At 43.9% G+C, this 19,802-nt stretch overlaps 1 protein-coding gene across 10 annotated transcripts in view; it reads left to right on the forward strand.

Moving 5' to 3' along the window:
• Window positions 1–19,802, forward strand: part of LOC148020630 (metal ion-binding protein) — a 186,877-nt gene that overhangs the window by 19,916 nt on the left and 147,159 nt on the right. The window contains exon 2 of one of the 10 annotated variants that reach the window (XM_087698434.1): window positions 1,233–1,448. The exons of the other annotated variants lie outside the window; for them this stretch is intronic. The gene's annotated coding sequence lies outside the window, so the exon portion shown is untranslated. The remainder of the gene's footprint in view (window positions 1–1,232; window positions 1,449–19,802) is intronic. 10 annotated transcript variants of the gene reach the window in all.

Consider the following 19,802-nt stretch of genomic DNA (forward strand, 5'->3'; position numbering starts at 1 on the left):
GACTAACTCCTTTCAGCTGGAATTGTTGGCAGTATCGAGACTCCTTTCATGGGAAGATAAACATCAGCTCAGACCAAGATTTAATCGCATGGCCCGTTTTATCTGTGACGTCGGTTGCGGATGCTACCCTTGCCACTCGCAATGTCCTCGTATCGTTTCGGACTGCTAGGCGACTCTTCAAGATCCCGTGTGGATACCGTGATTTATGGGAAAAGCTTTCGTCGGAGCTTCAGGGTAGGCAACCCTTTCCTACCCTGGCTGTGGATCGCCCTTGGCAGGACTGGGACCTTGCAGGCCGGCTGAGTCTGGAAAAGGCCTCTACTAATCAGGTGTATCATCTTCTCATTCAAGATCACCAATGGCTGGGTGAGAAAGCTAATACTGTTTGGGGACTGCGGAAATCGCTGTCATGGTGGCAGAAAACGCTGATGGAGGGCTGGCTAAATAAGACACCTTTCAAATGCAAGGTCTTTCTTTGGCGGGTGATGATTGGTGGTCTTCCTCTGGCCTCGGCCCTTGCCAAGCGTCGCATCTCGAATGGCAATTGTTTCTTTTGTACCACACCGGCGGAATTGGGCCGACATCGTTTTCTCTCTTGCCCGCTCGCCAAGAATATCTGGTCACTCTTGTCGCACATTTGGCGTGCGGTGGTGGGGTCCTCGCTAACTCCTTTCGACTGGGTTTTTGTGCGCCCGAAGTATCCCACACCGCCACAGTTGCATGTGAAGATCTTATTTCACTTTTTCAGATATTGGGGATGCTGGCACATTTGGACCACGCGCAATGCTTTTCTCTTTGATTCGGCCTCTAATGTACCGCGACATATTGCCAGGCTTAAAGGGCTCTTGCATTGGTAGCTAGATCTCATCCGACACTCCGACTTCCTCCCTCGGGAGGATTTGCATCCGTGGCATATGGCAATTGCCTCTGGGTCGTTGCCATGATTGGTGTAACCTTTTTAGTGCATTACTACGGGGATTCCCCACACGTTGGCCTAGGGCCCTCTTGTCTCTTGTAATCAGCAAAAAGAGAGAGAGAAAGAGAGAGAGAACCTCTTCACATGATGGCTTTGTGTCATCATGTATCTTGTAATCAAGTAATCTTGTATTTTTTTCGTAATTAATACAATTACCTTTTACGAAAAAAAAGAGAGAGAGAGAGAGAGAGAGAGAGAGAGAGAGAGAGATTTTGTAGGGCGCGGCTTCACCTCTCTTCAGTTTGTGGGTTTGCAGTAGCTGTGAGTGTCTTCTATCAACTCCGGCAATTTCCTTTGCATTGAGGTCTCTCCTACTTTTGCTCTGTCCTGGACCTGCATCTATACCAGCTGTGCATGGCTTTTTAGGGTCTTGTGTGGCCAGCTTGTGACTTGCTGTAGCTGCACCTGGATTTCTCAAGCGTTGGATCATTGTGACTAGAGCTCAGTGCTGGTTCTGACCAGTGTGACCAAGGTACTTTCTTGCTGTTCTGTTATCTTGTAGTGCAAGTCATATTTTGCAGGACAGTACACAGGGACAGCCTGTTTCTTGCAGTGTATGTAGTCCCCTTTCAAGTAAGTAGGTAGTGAAACCAGCCTTTCGTTTCAAGAAAGGGTGGTGGAATCTTGGATTACACTGATTATAGCAAGCAATAAATGTATTAAATGAATGATAAATATCAAATTCAGCACATTACCGCTTTGGGCTAAAGTGCCTAAAGAAATTGAGAAGAGCCGACACCAATTGGCCCTTCCAAAATGTTGCTGCCCCCTTGTGATATTTCTTCTAACATTAATTTTAGAAATTGTTACCATTGGAATAGGCCGAATTCCCACGAAATTGGTGGGCCACACCACGAACTCGCGGAATGCATTTGAGTTCCCAGTCCTCGGCAAATCAAGCACAATCCCACACAATTCTGAAACTACCTGTTGTTCTTGCAATCCTAAAGTTCAATTTGCTCTTCAATTTCACATCTTGGGGAGCCGAAATTGAATCTTCTTCAGTTGCATGCAAATCAGCCCTGTTATAGTCCAAAACCCTAATCCCTGTTGGTTACAGATGGGGATCAGCAAAAATTCCAACAATAACACTCCCAAGTCCATAGGTTTGAATCTTCAATTTCCTTTACTAGACTATACATGTATCAGGCATAGAGAAGAGAGAAATAACGAGAGAGGAATCTTTAATTGTCAGCCCTAAAATAGTGACCAACATCAATTTAGCCTAAAATAGTGATCAACATAATTAATCCTCAATTTGGCCCTTGCTTGTGAATGCTTAGGGAGCCAAATTGAGTCTTCAAGTGTTGCATGCAGGTCACCCATGTAAATGTTCAAATCTCTTCAAATCTATTGTTAGTATTCAGATTTGCAGCAACAATCCTTTATGCATGGCCGAGATTCACTGGCATGCATTTCAAGACAACCATGCAAACCCCATTTTCTACTGAAATCAGGTTTACAATCAGTAAATTCAGTGCTGAAATGCTTCAAATTCATCGATGAGTCTGCAATTGGCAAGGAGAGGAAGAGTAGTAGTACAGAGAGAGAGTTATGATTTTCTTGTGTAGAAAATGCCAAAACAGCAGTTGTCAGCTGTTACAAGACACCTAGATACTGTTGGTTACATCTGCATATCCTCTAGATGCCGTTGCCTACAGTTGGTTAGGTTTTTTTTTTGTTGTCAGACAATCCAAAATCAGGTTCAATTACTCTAGAATGTGCATCAGATGCTGTGAATTGTCCCACAATTGATCTCTCCACCCTTTGAGCTGCCTAGAATAGCTCTCCAGCCTTGCATAGGTGGGTGCATCACAAGTGGCCCACCTCCCCATGCAAAACTCAGCCTCTAAATTGAGGTTTGAGCCAAGAATAATTCAAATAAATTAGAATACATGGCCAGTGCACAAACTTGGCCATGCCCATCCCCAATTTTAAATTCCTAGCCTCTTTGAATTTGAAAGTGTTGACACTTTCCACAAACCTTAATTAGAGACATTAAATGATTTAAATCCCCAACCCTCATGACACCAAGGTCTACTCAATGTCTTTGACCAAGATCTTTCACTAGGCACTCTTTGGCACCTGACCACAACAACTTTTGCCAATGTCCCTCATTGCCCAATCTAGGATAATGTATTACATATGGACCTCATATGTGCTACCATTGAAGTGTTCCAAGAGCATCAAGTTAAAAAATTCACGACCTGTGGTGGAACTTTCCCTTGAAAACGAACAATTATCCTTGATTGCAATGCATTGAGACAAAAGCACTAGTTACCACAAGAAATACATGTGACATCATTGGTAAATAACTTCTACGGCTATTGCTCAACTATGGTCATGTTTTTTACATATCCAAAATTTGTAGTCACTCTAACCAAGTTACAATCCACACACATGAATCATAACCATGGTTAGAACTAAGGATAGTATATCAATTTGCAATTTGCAAAGTAAGCAAGAACCAAGCATAAGCAATGCATCAAACCAAAATGTATCCATGCATCACCTCCATCATATACATCTTAGATCACCCATGCAATCATACATCACCTACATAGCGCATGTAACCCATGCATATGTACATCTCTTGCATCCCATGCAAATGTACATCGCATACCGTGCAAATGTACATTATGTCCAAATGTACGTCTGATGTATTTCATGCATATGTATAGTTTCAAAGCCATGGTATATACTCTACCCATGTGCATATTAAACTAGTGTGACTAGTACATTGAATAGTGATGCTTTAGATAGGAAGATTGTAAACATATAGTACCCTTAATGAACCCAAAATGCATCCAAGATCACTATATAAATGAAGCTAGTCCATCACAAGGAGAGTGGGGGTGCTACCTCCCTTGAGCATCAAGCAATACTCTAGACACTCTTGCTTTGCCAAGCATGATGAGCCTGATTACTCTCAGCTCCAACTAAAATACATCAAGGTAAAGTTACAACATTGAGGATGATCTGCCAGGTAACCCTCCATCCATTTGCATCTATGCACTTGGAAAATTTACCTTTAACTTTGATTTCCCTAAAACTTGCACTAGGTTGTAGGGGTTTTTCCCTTGGAATCACCACATTATCACAAATGGATGGCTATAAAAATGGTGCATTTGCTGCAATACGAGTTTAACTAGCATTACATACGACATTTCGTTGACCAACCCCAATCCCTTGTGCACCAGACATGCTATGAGCATGATATGCATTGTGAAACATTCTTGTTTGCATGCCAAGGACCATATCAATGGGACTATACATGGGATTTTGCATTCTACTTGGCACTTTAGGCTACATTTGCCTAAGCATTCCATGCTCTCCTTGTTGCATACGAATTTGTGCCATGCCTACCAAGAGAAGCAATACCCTAACTAGCCCTTGTATAAAATATAGAGACTCCATCAAAGTACCCCAGATGGCCCACATTTGTATGCATACCTTGTTGTCCAAAGGACACAGTATTTGCATTTGCAAAAGTACCATGCATTTGTTGTCCTTGCCCTAGAGTAAGCATTTGCATTTGCTCATTTGCTGCATTAGATGCATTGTGAGGTTGTGCCGCCTCTATCTTTGGAGATAATGCTGCCCACAAGCTTTAGAGGATTACTTTTGTCCTTGTTGTCCTTCTTAGAGAACTGCATAAACTTAGTAAAATGTGCGTTTTTTGTAAGCTTCAAGAATGTACCCATTGCTCCAATCAACTTTCTTGAACTGGGCATCCAAGTTTTCTTCATCTTATTGATTTTTGGCACCGTGTGGCTCTGAAGTCCTAGCTTCATGATTAAGACCAGCATTTGCAGCATGTTGCCCATGCTGATATCCCATTCCATGATCATGCATTGCATTATATCCATTGTCTTTTATTGAGGCATCACCATAATGCAATTTTGCATTGCTTGAAGAAGACATGCTTGCTAAGTTTTGTGACAGCTGAGAACAATTTCAGCAAGTTACGTGCAATTCTGCCTTGCAATTAGCTGCTGTAGTCCCACTTACTCAAGGGAGTTGATATATTTTGTGATGGAACCATGAAAACGGCCTTCGTTTTCAAGAAAGGGTAGTGGAACCCTGAGTTACATTGATGCCAACAAGCAATTGATGCATAGAGTAAACAATAAATTGAAAATTCAGTGCTTTATCACTTTGGATTGAATTGCCATAAAGCAAGCAATTAATGTATAGAATAAATGATAAAATGAAAATTTTGCATTTCACCACTTTGGGCTAAATTACCCTAAAGCGATTGAGATGAGTCAACATTGATTGGTCCCAAAAATGCTGGTGCCCCTTGGGGTATTTCTTTCACATTAATTTTACAAATTGTTACAACTTAAATAGATGGAAGTATTGTGAAATGGCCATGCCACGTACTCACGAAATACATCTTAGTTTCCTATATTGAGTGAATCAAGCACAATCCCACACAATCCTGAAATCGCATGCTGCTCTTTATACTAGCAACTTTAAAATTCAAATTGTCCCTTGATTCCACATCCTTGGAAGCTGAAATTGAATCTTCTTTAGCTATGTATAAATCAGCCATGTTGTAGACCACCAAATCTCATTGATTTTGTCGTCCATTGATTGAATTTACATTAGCAGAAACAAAAAAAGGAGGATTAATAGTAGAGATTTTTTTAGCGAATTTTGTTTACTCGAATTGAAAACAGGGGCTCATTGTTTGTTTGTGTGAAAATCAATGATACTAAGTTTCATCAATGCCTGTAAGATAACACAATGAAAATTAAAGTCCCACCTAATTCAAATTCGGGATTAGCCCACCCCCTTGTTGTATAGAAATGCAAAGTAATATTGAATTTGTATGCCAGGCCTTTTTTCTATTCCCTTTTCTTTCTTCTATAGAAATTTTCTTTCTTCTATAGAAAAAAGAAGAAATTGTAAGAAAAGAGGAGAAAAGGTTCCCATTCCGATGAACCGGGTTCACCAAAATTAAAAAATAGGAGAATATTAATACGAATCCCTTGGTTTCTGCTGCTTCTGTCATTGCCGCTGGATTAGCCATAGGCCTCGCTTCTATCGGTCCTGGTGTCGGTCAAGGAACTGCTGCTGGCCAAGCAGTAGAAGGTATTGCGAGATAACCAACCTTCCTCAATCATTGAGGCATGCTTGCATTCCAACGCAACCATTCAAACCCTAATCCTTGTTGGTTATAGGATGCGTTCAGCAAAATTCCCAATAGCAATACTTTACGTTTGAATAGAGGCTTGAATCTCCAATTTTCTTCACCAAATTGCACATGCATCATGTATAGAGAGAGAGAGAGAGAGAGAGAGAGAGAGAGAGAGAGAGAGAGAGAGAGAGAGAGAGAGAGAGAGAGAGAGAGAGAGAGAGAGAGAGAGAGAGAGAGAGAGAGAGAGAGAGAGAGAGAGGAAATTAGAGAGAGATGGTGTCGCGGTGGAGCGGAACCTCGCTGGCTGCCGTCTGACGCACGTCGCTTGTCCGTCTAGTCGCGGCTCCGTCATGCCTGTCACGCCTCGACTCCCTGCAATCGTTGCTTGCCGTTGGTCGTCGCTGGTGCTGCCTGCTATCGCTGTGGTCAACGCTGGACCTGCCTTGATCTTGCCTTCCGCTTGTGAGTTGTCGTCCATAACCCACAAGTCTTGTCGACTGCCTGTGTCAGAGCTTGTCGCTCGACGGCCACACCCTCAGCAGCTCCGCTGAACCTGTATGTACCTGCCGTTGCTGCGCCCGTCTGTACCTGCCGTTGCTACGCCTGTCGCAGTGCCCTTCAACTCTGCACCGTCGACGCCTGCCCTGTGCCTGACCCCTTGGCGCCTGCCCTGTCGACGTCTGACCTGTGCAGAGTGCTCCGCCTGTGGTTGACTGCTCTGCGTCAGCGTGCAGGGCTGATGCAGCCCCGTTTAAGCCTCCTGTGTTTGACCCGTTACACGGCGCCCCGGTTCATTTGCGCGTGTCTGTCCTGTTCTTCGTTGCAGTCCTGTTGCTGCAGCCGAGTGGCACTGATTTTGCAGGTTTGCGGGACCTGCAGAGCGAGTGAGAGAGAGAGAGAGAGAGAGAGAGAGAGAGAGAGAGAGAGAGAGAGAGAGAGAGAGAGAGAGAGAGAGAGAGAGAGAGAGAGAGAGAGAGAGAGAGAGCTCGCCCTCTGTGTAGACAGCAGTATGGCTGGCCTGGATTTGGATTTTCTTGACCGGACGGTGGCAACCCTTGGCCCTGATTCCGATGCAGAGGAGCCGGAAGATATGGTGCCATGCACGGAGGAGTTGCCGCCGAGTTCTGAACAGCCGCCTGCCGGCAAACGCTCCAAGCATACGCCTGATGAGCCAATGAGTCCTCCGGAACGCTCCTATGCGCAAGTGGCCTCTGATCCTGTGGATTCGCAGGAAATCGACTGGGAGCATTTGTCGGACTTCGCCAATACTCTGCTTGGCGATTATGTCCAGCATAATACCGAATCTTTTTCTGTTGCGGGAACGGATGATGTGCTGGAAGCCACGGTGGACCCCAAATCAGTCTTGCGATCCTTCTCGGTGTTCTATGACCGTGCAGTTATACTTTTCTTCACTGGCAGGATCCCAGTGCTTTCGCATATTCGCCAGTGGCTGCACCATCTATTGCAAGGGGAGTCTGTTGAGGAGATCTTCCTTGGACCTTGCGGGTTTTATGAGGTCCTGCTGAAATCGGAAACGCATCGTGCTGAGCTCCTGTCCAAGTTGCCGCTATTCTTTGATCGCCGCTTGGTTCATGTTGTGCCATGGCGCCCCATGGCCGACTTCTAGCGTCTGCTTCAACGCGAATGCCCGGTGTGGGTAGAGGTGGAAAACTGTCCGGCGGTCTATTGGCCCATGTTGAAGGATGCGATGGCAGTTGTGGGAACAGTGTTGGTTCCCCCAAGCCTTAGGTCGATGAACCGCAACCATTTATGCATGCTATGGGACACGGCCAGGAAAAGGCCCGCATGGCTTCGCCTCAATTGTTCGGGCATGCATCCTTTGTATTTTCGCTTAAAGTGGGGCAACTTTGCGGGCCACTGCTTTTCATGTGGTAAATTGGGGCATTTCATGGCCGAATGCCTTGAAAAGCAATCGTCTTCGGAGGATGCGCAGGTTGTGCTGCCCAAGGACGACATGGTGCTGGATGCCACGCCCCAGGAAGCCCTTCAGTCTCCTCATGTCATGGATAAAGGCAAACAACAGGTCGTGAGTGTGGATTCCCGTCGCACTGACTGGATTGAGGCACATCCTAAAAAAGGTAAAAAGTTGGATGCAGGCCTGGCGGATCCTGGGCCTCCCGCTTTCTAGGATTCCGTGCGCACGTATACGCGCCGGAAAGAAATGGCCACTTCACAGCAGGCTGTGCGTCCTATGGCCCCGTCGGGCCCCCGCAATCAGTCTCCAAGGAGAGCCTATACCGACGGCCCCAGAGGCCCACCTGCCAAGCTGGCGTTCGATGCCAAAGGAAATGTTATTACACCCTGGGATTGGCGTTATCCCTGCCCCTCTCCCAAGGCAGTGGATTTCCCTTCTACCTCCAAAGCAGGTCGCCAGAATTCTTTTGCAGTATTGGCTGATTTTCTGGATGAGGGTGTCCTGGATGCTCTCGCGGAAAAGGTGAAATCGAGGCAGCAGGTGCCTCGTTCCTGACTTCCTTCTTTGAGGATACATGAAGATAGCCACGTGGAATGTGCGAGGCATTTGCTCTCGCCATAAGCAACATGCCATGTGGACCGTCTTGCACGAGAACCAGTGGGATGTATCGTGTGCAGTTGAGCACAAAAGTCACGGTGAAGCAGGAAAAGTGATGGATTGTCATGGATTCCGTCTGTTTTATGCAGGGACCCATGCTACTCACTATTCGGGCATGCTGATGATTGTCCATGAGAAATATTAGCCTGTCCTTGTTAAAAATGATGTGCAGGGCCGCTTTTTGGTGATCGAAGTCTTATTTGAAGGAGAGATTTTATGGCTGTTGGGCCTCTATGCTCCGAATGATCCCGCATCCCGACGGGATCTTTGGTCCACTTTGCAGGGCTCCATGTCACTCGGCGGAAGGGGGTTTTTGATGGGAGATTTCAATATGTGTGTTGACTCTTCTCAGTCCACTTCAGGGCATTCGGTAATGGATACGCCGGAAAGCCGGGTGTGGAGTTCCTTTGCTTTGCACGTGCTCAAGCAAGATCTTTGGTCGTGGCTTCACCCTTCTTTTTCAGGGTTTACTTTTCATTCCGCACAATATGCAACTACCTGGTCGCGATTGGACAGAATGTATATCATGTAGGGCGATGATTTTTTTCCCGAGATGCTGGAAATGAAGGTCTTGCGGCAATATGCGTTGTCGGACCATTTCCCCCTCCAGCTTGAGATGCGGGCACACTCTATTGCACCTTTTGTGCAATTCCTGGATAGGCTCCCTTTACGTTTCAACTCCTCTTATTTGAAGCATTCAATTTTCGAGGGCTATATGCAACAGCTGATTGAGAGGTTCTTATTGGACTTCGCCTCTGAGGGCTGGCCTTCATTTGCACGGCTGCTCTCTAATGTGCAGCGGGTTGCTCGCCAGTATGGGATCCATCATGCCTCGCTTTGCCGCCGACGTCGACATGCAGCAGAAGACTTACTGGCTTTGGTCCGTTCCTTGCTTCTAGATTCCCCTGATGATGATTTTCTGCTGTCTCTGGAGAGGCGGTTGGCCCATCTTATTCAAGTGTTTCAGTTGAAATCTTATCAACAGGCCAAGCTGCACAACTTGATGGACACAATGCAAGATAGCGCCTGCCAGTCTCATAAGTTCTTTCGCGCCTTGCATGCGTCTCCGGCTTGCGAAAATATGACCAGACTCCAGGATTCGGAAGGTCGCATGGTCACGGATCCGCAGACCATTGTCACTATGTGCAGAAACTATTTTATGGAACTTCTTGGTTCCTCTTCCTCTCCTTCTAGCCAGGTTACGCATGCCCGCTCGGTCTTCTATCATCTGGTCCGCCAGCAGGTTCCAGTTGATATGCAAGCCGCTTTGGAGACGGATATTTGCGAGGAAGAGGTTATGGACGTTTTGTTGCACCTGCCGAATGATAAAAGTCCTGGCTGGGATGGTCTCACTAATGAATTCTTTCAGACCTCGGCCACGCAGTTGGTGAAGCCATTGGTGGCCATGTTTCAGCAGGTGTGGGAAACGGGGGTCATGCCCTCCTCATGGAAAGAAGGCCTTATCAAACTAATTCCAAAGGTCCCTTCGCCGTCAAAGTTGCAACACTGGAGACCAATCTCTTAAATGGGCTCCATGTATAAAATCTACTCCAAAGTGCTGGCGAATCGGCTCCACAAGCACCTTCCAGCTATTGTGCATCCTCTCCAATATGGTTTCATTAAGGGCCGCAACATTCTGCATAATATCTTAAATGTGCAAATGGCTATTGACTATGCGCGGCACTCTGGTGAGGAAGTGGCATTGATCCAATTGGACTTGGAAAAGGCGTTTGATTATGTGGACTGGTCTTTCATTGCAGACCTCATGTCGGCTATGGGCTTTGGTACCCGAATGTCCCGATTGATCTACACCATTAGTGCTGAGGCTTCCTCCAGAGTTATGCTTAATGGTGGAGTTATAGAGCCATTTGTCCTTGCACGCTCGGTCAGACAGGGTTGTCCTTTGAGCCCTCTCTTCTTTGCCCTGGCGACTCACCCGGTCCTTTCAATGTTATCCTCCATGGCAGCCTCTGCTCAGCTGGCCGGGCTGTCTCTTCCGTTGGGTCAGCACTTCGTTAGCCAATCTTTGGCTGATGACACCTTTATGATTTTGCAGGCGGACAGGGACAACATTCGAAGGGCATTAGATGTTTGGACACTCTTTGGTCAGGCCTCTAGGCTTCTCATCAATGCCCTTAAGTCAGCCATCCTCAGTTGTACAGAGCCTGATTTGCAGTCCTTAGGCTGGCAAGGCCAGGTGGTTTCCCGTGGCTCCATTGTCAGGCATCTTGGATACCCATTGGGGGTAGATGTACGGCCAAAAGCCCTGCTGGAGTGGATTTCACAAAAATTGGCGGCGAAGTTTATGTATTGGAAGTCGCAAGCGTGGCCATTCCATGTCCACCTCAAAGTGGCCCAGACAATCATGCTTCCAATGCTAACGTATTTCCTGCCTTTGTTGCCATGGACGCCTACTACTTTGAAGGCCCTCACTCATCCCATCCGTTTCATGCTATGGAAGAAGGATTCACTGCAGGCCGGCATTTCCTGGATTTCATGGTCACACGCATGTACCCCTAAGCGCATGGGTGGAGGAGCTATTTTGGATGCACACACTCATATGTTAGCTCTCCGTTGGTCCCTTTTTCGTGCCATGTGTGTGGATCATCACCCATGGACCATCATAGCCCGTTATTTTCTTGAGGACAGCGGGCTCCGCCATGGCAACACACGGCTTCGGGCCTCCCGGTGGCATGTCCTTAATGCTGACTCTCGTGTTTCCAGTCCCTCTTCCTCTTTGTTACTGCACTTGGTCGGCTCTTGGAAAGTGTGCTCCAAAAGGCCCGTTGGCACCCAGTAGGGGACCGCTTGCAGACTAACTCCTTTCAGCTGGAATTGTTGGCAGTATTGAGACTCCTTTCATGGGAAGATAAACATCAGCTCAGACCAAGATTTAATCGCATGGCCCGTTTAGGTGTGATGTCGGTTGCGGATGCTACCCTTGCCACTCGCGCGCTTTCGTCGAAGCTTCAGGGTCGGCAACCCTTTCCTGCCTTGACTGTGGATCGCCCTTGGCAGGACTGGGACCTTGCAGGCCGCCTGAGTCTGTAAAATGGCTCTACTAATTAGGTGTATCATCTTCTTGTTCAAGATCACCAATGGCTGGGAGAGAAAGCTAACACTGTTTGGGGACTGCGGAAATCGCTGTCATGGTGGCACAAAACACTGATGGAGGGCTAGCTAAATAAGACACCTTTCAAATGCAAGGTTTTTCTTTGGCGGGTGATGATTGGTGGTCTTCCTCTGGCCTCGGCCCTTGCCAAGCGTCGCATCTCGAATGGCAATTGTTTCTTCTGTACCACACCGGTGGAATCGGCCCGACATCGTTTTCTCTCTTGCCCGCTCGCCAAGAATATCTGGTCACTCTTGTCGCACATTTGGCGCGTGGTGGAGGGATCCTCGCTAACTCCTTTCGACTGGGTTTTTGTGCGCCCGAAGTATCCCACACCGCCACAGTTGCATGAGAAGATCTTATTTCACTTTTTCAGATATTGGGGATGCTGGCACATTTGGACCACGCGCAATGCTTTTCTCTTTGATTCGGCCTCTAATGTACCCCGACATATTGCCAGGCTTAAAGGGCTCTTGCATTGGCAGCTAGATATCATCCGACACTCCGACTTGCTCCCTCGGGAAGATTTGCATCCGTGGCATATGGCAATTGCCTCTGGGTCGTTGCCATGATTGGTGTAACCTTTTTAGTGCATTACTACGGGGCTTCCCCACCCGTTGGCCTAGGGCCCTCGTATATGTTGTAATCAGAAAAAAGAGAGAGAGAGAGAAAGAGAAAACCTCTTCACATGATGGCTTTGTGTCATCATGTATCTTGTAATCCAGTAATCTTGTATTTTTTTCGTAATTAATACAATTACCTTTTACGAAAAAAAAAAGAGAGAGAGGAAATCTTTGATTTTAGTCCTAAAACAATGACCGACATCACTTTCCAGCCTAAATAGTGACCAAGAGCACACCTATTTGATGCATGATCCAACCTTGATGCAACCATTGCTATAAGAGCCCTCACAGTAGCCATTTTAACCATTGGAGCCAAATTCTCCTCATAATTAAAACCATGAATCTATGTATACTCTTAGGCAATCAGCCTTGTCTTATAGCGCTCAATTGATCCATCAGACTTATGTTGCACCCTGTAAACCCGTTTGCAGCCAATAGCTTTCTTGGCTTCTAGTAAGGGCATCAAATCCCATGTGTCATTTGCTTTAAGTGCAGCCATTTTTTCATCCATATCATTATCCCAATGATCTTGACCCATTGCATCATCAAAACTAGTGGGTTTTACATTTTGCACAACCTTATCTATGCATGCATAGGGATGAGCTTACATAGCTATTATACATTAGTCACTGCATGGGCTTTCTTATCCTAGTTGACTTGCATGGACTTGGATCACTACTAGGTTCCTTAGTATTGCGTGACCTAGTGCACACTCTATCTATAAAGGTGGAACCGACCAAATGTGAGTGGATTTTATTGGATAGTGAAGTATTCTCAAGTGGTAATTCGTATTGCTTCCACCCATTCCTTGACCATATCAATTGTAGTTGCTCATGATTAGGATATTCTCGCACCTTTGCTGTAGTAGCCTTCTCTGTTGGTGCTGTTGTCGTATTCTCTACACTTGATACAAGAGTTGTATTGTGTTGAGTAGTTAAGCCTTCACTTTTCAATTTGTTTGTGCTCTAGTGATAGTGTTGCCTAGAATGGGAAGGACATTTTTGTCCTTGATTATTTCAACAAGGAAGATACTTAAGGGCATCGAGTGTACAATTTTGCCTTGCTATTGTATACTTTTCGTCTTGGGTAATCTTGATACATGTTTGTGATTCCGCATTCAAGGTATCGTTGGTTTGTTTCATTTTCTTTAGGTTGTTCCTACCTCTGTGGACAATGCAATGACATTTGTCTTGGTTGTCTGCAGTTCTAACAAATCTCTTCAAATATTTTATTAATCTTCAGATTTGCAGCAGCAATCCTTCATGCATGGCTTAGATTTAGTGGCATACATTTCAACACAACCATGCTGTTGAGCTAAAAATTCATTACTCATTGATTAACTCTTTAAAATAACTCTAAAATAATAAATTATTTGAAGTTTCATTAAACGGGGGAGCGGTTCTAGAGAGTTTCTGTGTGTCACATGCAAAACCGTAATTTGGGAGGATTCTTCCATATCTATAAATAAACAAGCTGCTCACCATTCAGCCCCATCTTCGTCTTGCAAGTTTTGGCTATCAGCCCTCTTCCACTAGCTGTCAAGCCCTCGACAGCTATTGCTATATGGTTTATAGCTATTGCCCAACCTCCCATTGTTGCTTGTGATCAGCTGCCATCATCTTCAGCAAGTCATTTTTGTGTTTTCAGTACTTTTCTTCATTAGCTTCTACTCCAATTGGTGGTTATTGCACTTGGGATTTGTCTCCGATGAAGGATGCACATCGACATATCCCTCAGTCTGCTTCCACGAGAGCCACCTGGCACCGATTGTTGGATAGGCTTGCCCTTGAGCATTTTGTACATTCTCTCCTTCATTTATAACATTGGTTCATTCACTTTAAAGTTCTCTTTCTTCTCTATTTGTGTTTGTGTTTTTGTGTTTTGTGTTTTGAGTTTTGCATTTTGCATTTAGGGTTTGAGTTTTGCATGTCATTGTGTTGTGTTTTACTTATGATCATACTTTTTATGTTTTCTCAATGGGAACTCTAGCATATCTTCACATGGTATCAAAACCGGTGCTCTCGTAAAGAGTATCTTGCGGATATCGTGGAGGCTCAGTTTTGTGAGAGGTACACGAATGACATGTAATTGATTCATAATGTCTCAAATATCTTCTTCTTGGGATCCCATGATGTTATATTATTGGAGACCTTGAGGAGGCATTATGGACTCAGTGAAGAAGATGACTGTCATGAGGACATGTGTTTTTGAAACCTCACTTAACATGTAGATTAATTTTTAATCACATGGTTAAGTAAAGGTGTAACTGGGGTTAGAGTAAATTTACGAGCTAAGGACTCGAGCAAATCACGGGATGTCAAAGGCAAAAGTTGCTATAAGTTATGCCATACAGATACTCGGTGGTATTTGGTGCTAGTTGTTGGTCTAGGTCATTCATTTGGCCATAAGTGTCAGTTGGGTGACACTAGGAAAGTGGTGTTTAATGGTACCTAACGCCAATCTGATGGTCAAAGATGGCATAGACACACTCGAAAATGGAAGTTGCCTCGCCAATTTAATTATTGAACAGTTAGATTATTTTTCAAGGCATCGAAATAATTATCAAATTAATTTTCAGTATTTAAAGACTGAAAATTAATATTTAATTATGGATAATGCTGGAAAAACCATTTGGAAAGGCTATCACTTGTCAAAAATGCCAATGCAAGATTGAAAAACGTCTTTAGAGGTTGGAGAGAGGCATTTTTAGTGTATTCAGTCTGTAAGAGAGAGAGAGAAGATGCTGCTCGTTTGATTTGCAGCCATTTGAGGACCTTTTGAGGCAGCCAGGAGCAAGAGAAGACTAATCAACAGTAGGTCACAACATCTACAAGCCGTGGAGACATGGCAGCAATAGTAAATGACTGATTTTTTTCAGTTCTTCGCAAAAGAAAGTCTGAATTTTCTCTCCCCTAAGCATTCTCTCTCATCTCTCAGCCTTTCTACAGCCTTGCTCCAAAGATTACAGCATTGAGATCACTAGAGGTTGAGAAATTTCAGATTTTTTTGATATAAACCCTAATTTGCGGCAAAATTTAAGGTTTAGCAGCAGTCTCGGAAAGTGTGCTAGAAATTGGAAGCTCCAAGACTTGGATTCAATAAGGCTAAAGCTGTTTCTAGCCTATTTAAGTGAAGGGACCAGGAAATCATTGAATTTGGGGCATTTTCCATCTCCATCAAAGTGGGTAAAGGCCAATTGATTGCCCAAATCAAGGGGCAAATCAGATTGAAGACTTGCTGGTCATTTTGGACAGCAAGGGGAGTTGGAATACTGAAAGGGATTAGGAGAATCACATTGTATATCAACTTTTTCTTTAATTAAGTTAAATAAAGAGAGTTTATGTGTCCCACATGTAAAACCCTAGATTGGGAGGATCCTTCCACATCTATAAATAGACATGCTGCCCACCATTTAGCCCCATTCTTGTCTTGTAGGTTTTGGCCATCAGCCCTCTTCCAATAGCTATCAAGCCCTCGACAACTGCTACTACGTGGTCTACAGCCGTTGCCCAGCCTCCTACTGCTGCAGTGATTAGCTACCATCATCTTCAGTAAGTTGTTTTTGTGTTTTCAGCACTTTTCTTCATCGGACTTTGCTTCAATGGGTGGTTCTTGCACTCATATTTGACATTTCTCTTTGGTGGACAACACACCTCGATACCTCCCTCAGCTTGCTCCCATGAGAGCCATTGGCTATTGGACAGCTCTGCCCTTGAGCATTCTACACATTCTCTCCTTCATTTTCAGCATTGATCTATTCACTTTAGAGTTCTCTTTCTTCTCTATTTGTGTTTGTGTTTTTGCATTTTGCATTTAGGGTTTGAGTTCTGCAGGTCATTGTTTGAGTCTTGTGTTTCAGTGGTCGTGGTTGTACTTTATGTGTTTCCTCAGTGCGAACCTAGCATATCTTTATAGATGCAAACCCTAATTTCTACTGAGATTAGGTCTATAATCAGAAAACTTCTTGTTGAAATGTTTTAAAACGAAAGAGAAACAGCAAGAGAGAGGAAATCTTTGATTTTCAGCCCTAAAACAATGAGTGACATCACTTCCAAGCCTGAAATAGTGAGCAACATTGTTAATGCCCGAATCTGCCTTTGTTTGTGAATGCTCAGGAAGCAAAATTGAGTCTTCAAGAGTTGCATGCAGGTCACCCTTGTTGTAGATGTTCAAATCTCTTCATATATGCTACTCTTCAAATTTGCAGCAATAATCCTTCATGCCTGGCTAAGATTGTTGGCATGCATTCCAAGATAGGTATACAAACCCTAATTTTTACTAAAATCAGGTTTGTAATCAGAAGATTCATTGCTGAAATGCTTCAAATTCACTGGTGAGGCTTTAATTTGCATGGAGGATAGTGAGAGAAGTAGTTGAGAAGAGAGAGTTATAAATTTCTCATGTAGAAAATGGCAAAATAGTAGTTGCCTGCTACTGCAAGACATGCAAATGCTGTTGAGACTGGAGCTGATTTACCCATCTTGGCGCCCAAGTTATCTCTACCAAGTAGACTTTCCAAGTAGAGGATGCTACCATAGGAACCATTCTTTGGACAAGTCATCAAATTTGTTGTGAGGGATTTTTTTGAAAGTCTTAACGAAGACTATTGATGTAGAACTAACTCATGGAATAAGCCAAAGTGTGAGACAACGGAGATGGTTTTGTGCCTTTAGGACAAGCGGAAATTGGATGGTCCTTGCAACAAATGTTTTGGCTTTTTAGGTGATACTCTAAGGTTTTTCTTAATGAGAAGTGTGGTTTTTTCTTGGAGCTGTGAACCTTATTTTGGAGTTCAAGACTATGTGACATTGGGGACTTGGAGCTCGAGTATCGTGGGTTCAAGAGCAGTGGTACTGTCAATAGTTGTTAGTTGCTCCCAATGTGCATAGATTGCTGCAAATTGTACCAAAACTGATCTCTCTACCCTCGGAGCCACCCATGATGGCTCTCTCTAGCCTTGCATGGCTCTTGCTACATGGCTGTATGACATGTGGTAAACTTGCCCTTGCAAAATTCAGCCTCGAAACTGAGTTTCCAGCCGATTATGAATTGAACTAGTAACTTTCAAAAATAGTAACCTCCTAAATTTTAGGAGTTGCCAAATTTAGATTCTAAAGAGCTTAATTTGATAGGCTCACTGGCTCATGGTTTATTTCTTTGATCATGAGCATCTGGATTTACTTTTTGAGACCACTCATAATGTGGGCTTCTAGTCATTGTGACTGTTCGAGTGAAGAAGTCCTAGTCATTTGGGCTTTTTTGTCAATCTAATTACTTGACAAAAGTTTCTAATCTCTCATGGGCATCTCATCGATAACGACCCAAGTATAATTACAAGGTATCTTGGCCATTGGCTACCCTTGAATAAAAGAAATGAATATTTACTCATATTTTGAAACACTCAAATAATACAAATTGCCTTTCAAGGTCTATCAGCATCAAATTAATTTGAATCGTTGATTGAAACATCTTCATAATTGTTGATACACGAAAGGTTGGTTACATTTTATGGACAAACTTCAATCCCTTGTGCATTAACATGCTAGGAGCACTAGATGCATTGCTAAAATTTCTGTTTGCTTGTTGGAGACCATACCAAAATGACCATACATAGGAATTTGCATTCATGTGCCACTCAAATATACATTTGCCCTCCATGCATTCATATCTGTGTACCAAATATATTCGTGCTATGCAAACCAAGAGAAGTACCATGACCAGCAATTTCATGAAACACATAGCGACCACAAAACTACCTTGGATTTGTATGCATAGCTTCTTGTTCAAAAGGCGTAGCATTTGCATTTTCAAAATTACCATGTAACTGCCATTGTTGCGTTAGGTGCATTTTGAGGCTACGCCACCTCTACCTTTGGAGATGCATGCTGCTCTTAGCTTTAGAGCTTGACTTCTGATTTTTCTCGTTGGTATCCTTCTTTGAGGACTGTATAAACTCTGCCAAATGTGTGCACCTCACATGTGCATAACTAAAATGTCCCAAGAGCATTGGCTAATTACATATCTATGCCTCCAAAGTTTTGCAATTCAGCTATACAATCAGATTGAACTTCCAAGTGTTGCAGCAAATCAGAATTTGCTGCAAAAAACCTTGAGAAACATATTACCTTCTTCGATCAGCATATTGATGCTGAAACGAAAGATTCTGCGCATTCAATTCAGGTGTTGAGTCTCATGCACAAGTGTATGATAGCAATGATGAAGATATCGAGACTAGCTGGAAGTTTGGTATAGATACTTTCATTTAAGGAGTCTCAAAGACGAAGTCTTTATTCTTATTTTGCTTATTACATAGAGATACACCATGATATGCTCTTCCAAGTGTGTTGCAAGCTTGCTTAGAAAACATGTTGTTAGATATACTCAATGCTCCACCTTCATAAAGTGTTGCTAATGATCCATAGTGCTCTAAGTTGTAAGGTCCCTAGTATGAGGAGAAGCCATGTGTGAGCGAGACATTGGTTGGGGACATTGGTTGGGTCTTGACTTGTATGTTAGATGAGGTCTATGTGATGGGATGGCAAAAATGTGACCTTTGTGAGTCTAGCCTTTGGGTTAGATAAAGTAGTTAAGTTGGTCGAGTCACAATACATCAAGTTGCGGGGTGTGGGAGTTATCAAGGATCCCTATTATGGGGTTTGAGGCCATGGAATGGCTTGAGGAAAAAGGAAATATTCATTGGCCAACTAAGGAAATGTTCATAATATGGTTTGACATGCCTATGAGACTACCTTTTCGGGCTATAAAATGAAGATTTCTCTAAAGCTATCATTAATCTAGGTTTCACCTAGTCAAAGTTCTTCTAGCTGGCCTTAAGCTCTTTGCTTATCATCTGTCTAGATTGCCATCTAAGCTTCGTAGTGGAAGGGTATAGGTGGAAAGAGCAATTTTATCGATTTGTTTGGAATTAAAGAAGTTCTTGTTCTTCTCATATTCACAGTGTACTCTCTATTCCTTGCGTAGATTCTGTTTAGGCTGCGACTTGTAATTCTTACACATGTAGTGGTAGTTTTTTGGGCCAAGCTTGGTGCTGCAACAAATTGTTGCACTCCCTTAGGGTCTGCTATCTTTTATTTTATCGGAGGGACTTTTGTCGCAAGGATGTGGAATTTTGATACTTTGCTTAGCATTTGATTAAAGGGTTAATCAAATGTGCAAATGTGACTTGCACACGTGAGGTGCAGGTTAGTTATTTCACAATGTGGAACCTGGGACCCCAAGATATGTGTTGGTGCCAAATGCAAAAGCTGGAACAAGTTATATCTGATAGGTACTAGGTGGTATGAAGTGTCAAGATTTGGCTTAGAACATTTAATTAGCCATAAGTGTGAGTG

Source organism: Lygodium microphyllum, chromosome 18, assembly GCF_053477565.2.
Source record: "Lygodium microphyllum isolate KBCC chromosome 18, Lygodium_microphyllum_v1.1.10, whole genome shotgun sequence".
Classification (NCBI taxonomy): Eukaryota; Viridiplantae; Streptophyta; class Polypodiopsida; order Schizaeales; family Lygodiaceae; genus Lygodium; species Lygodium microphyllum.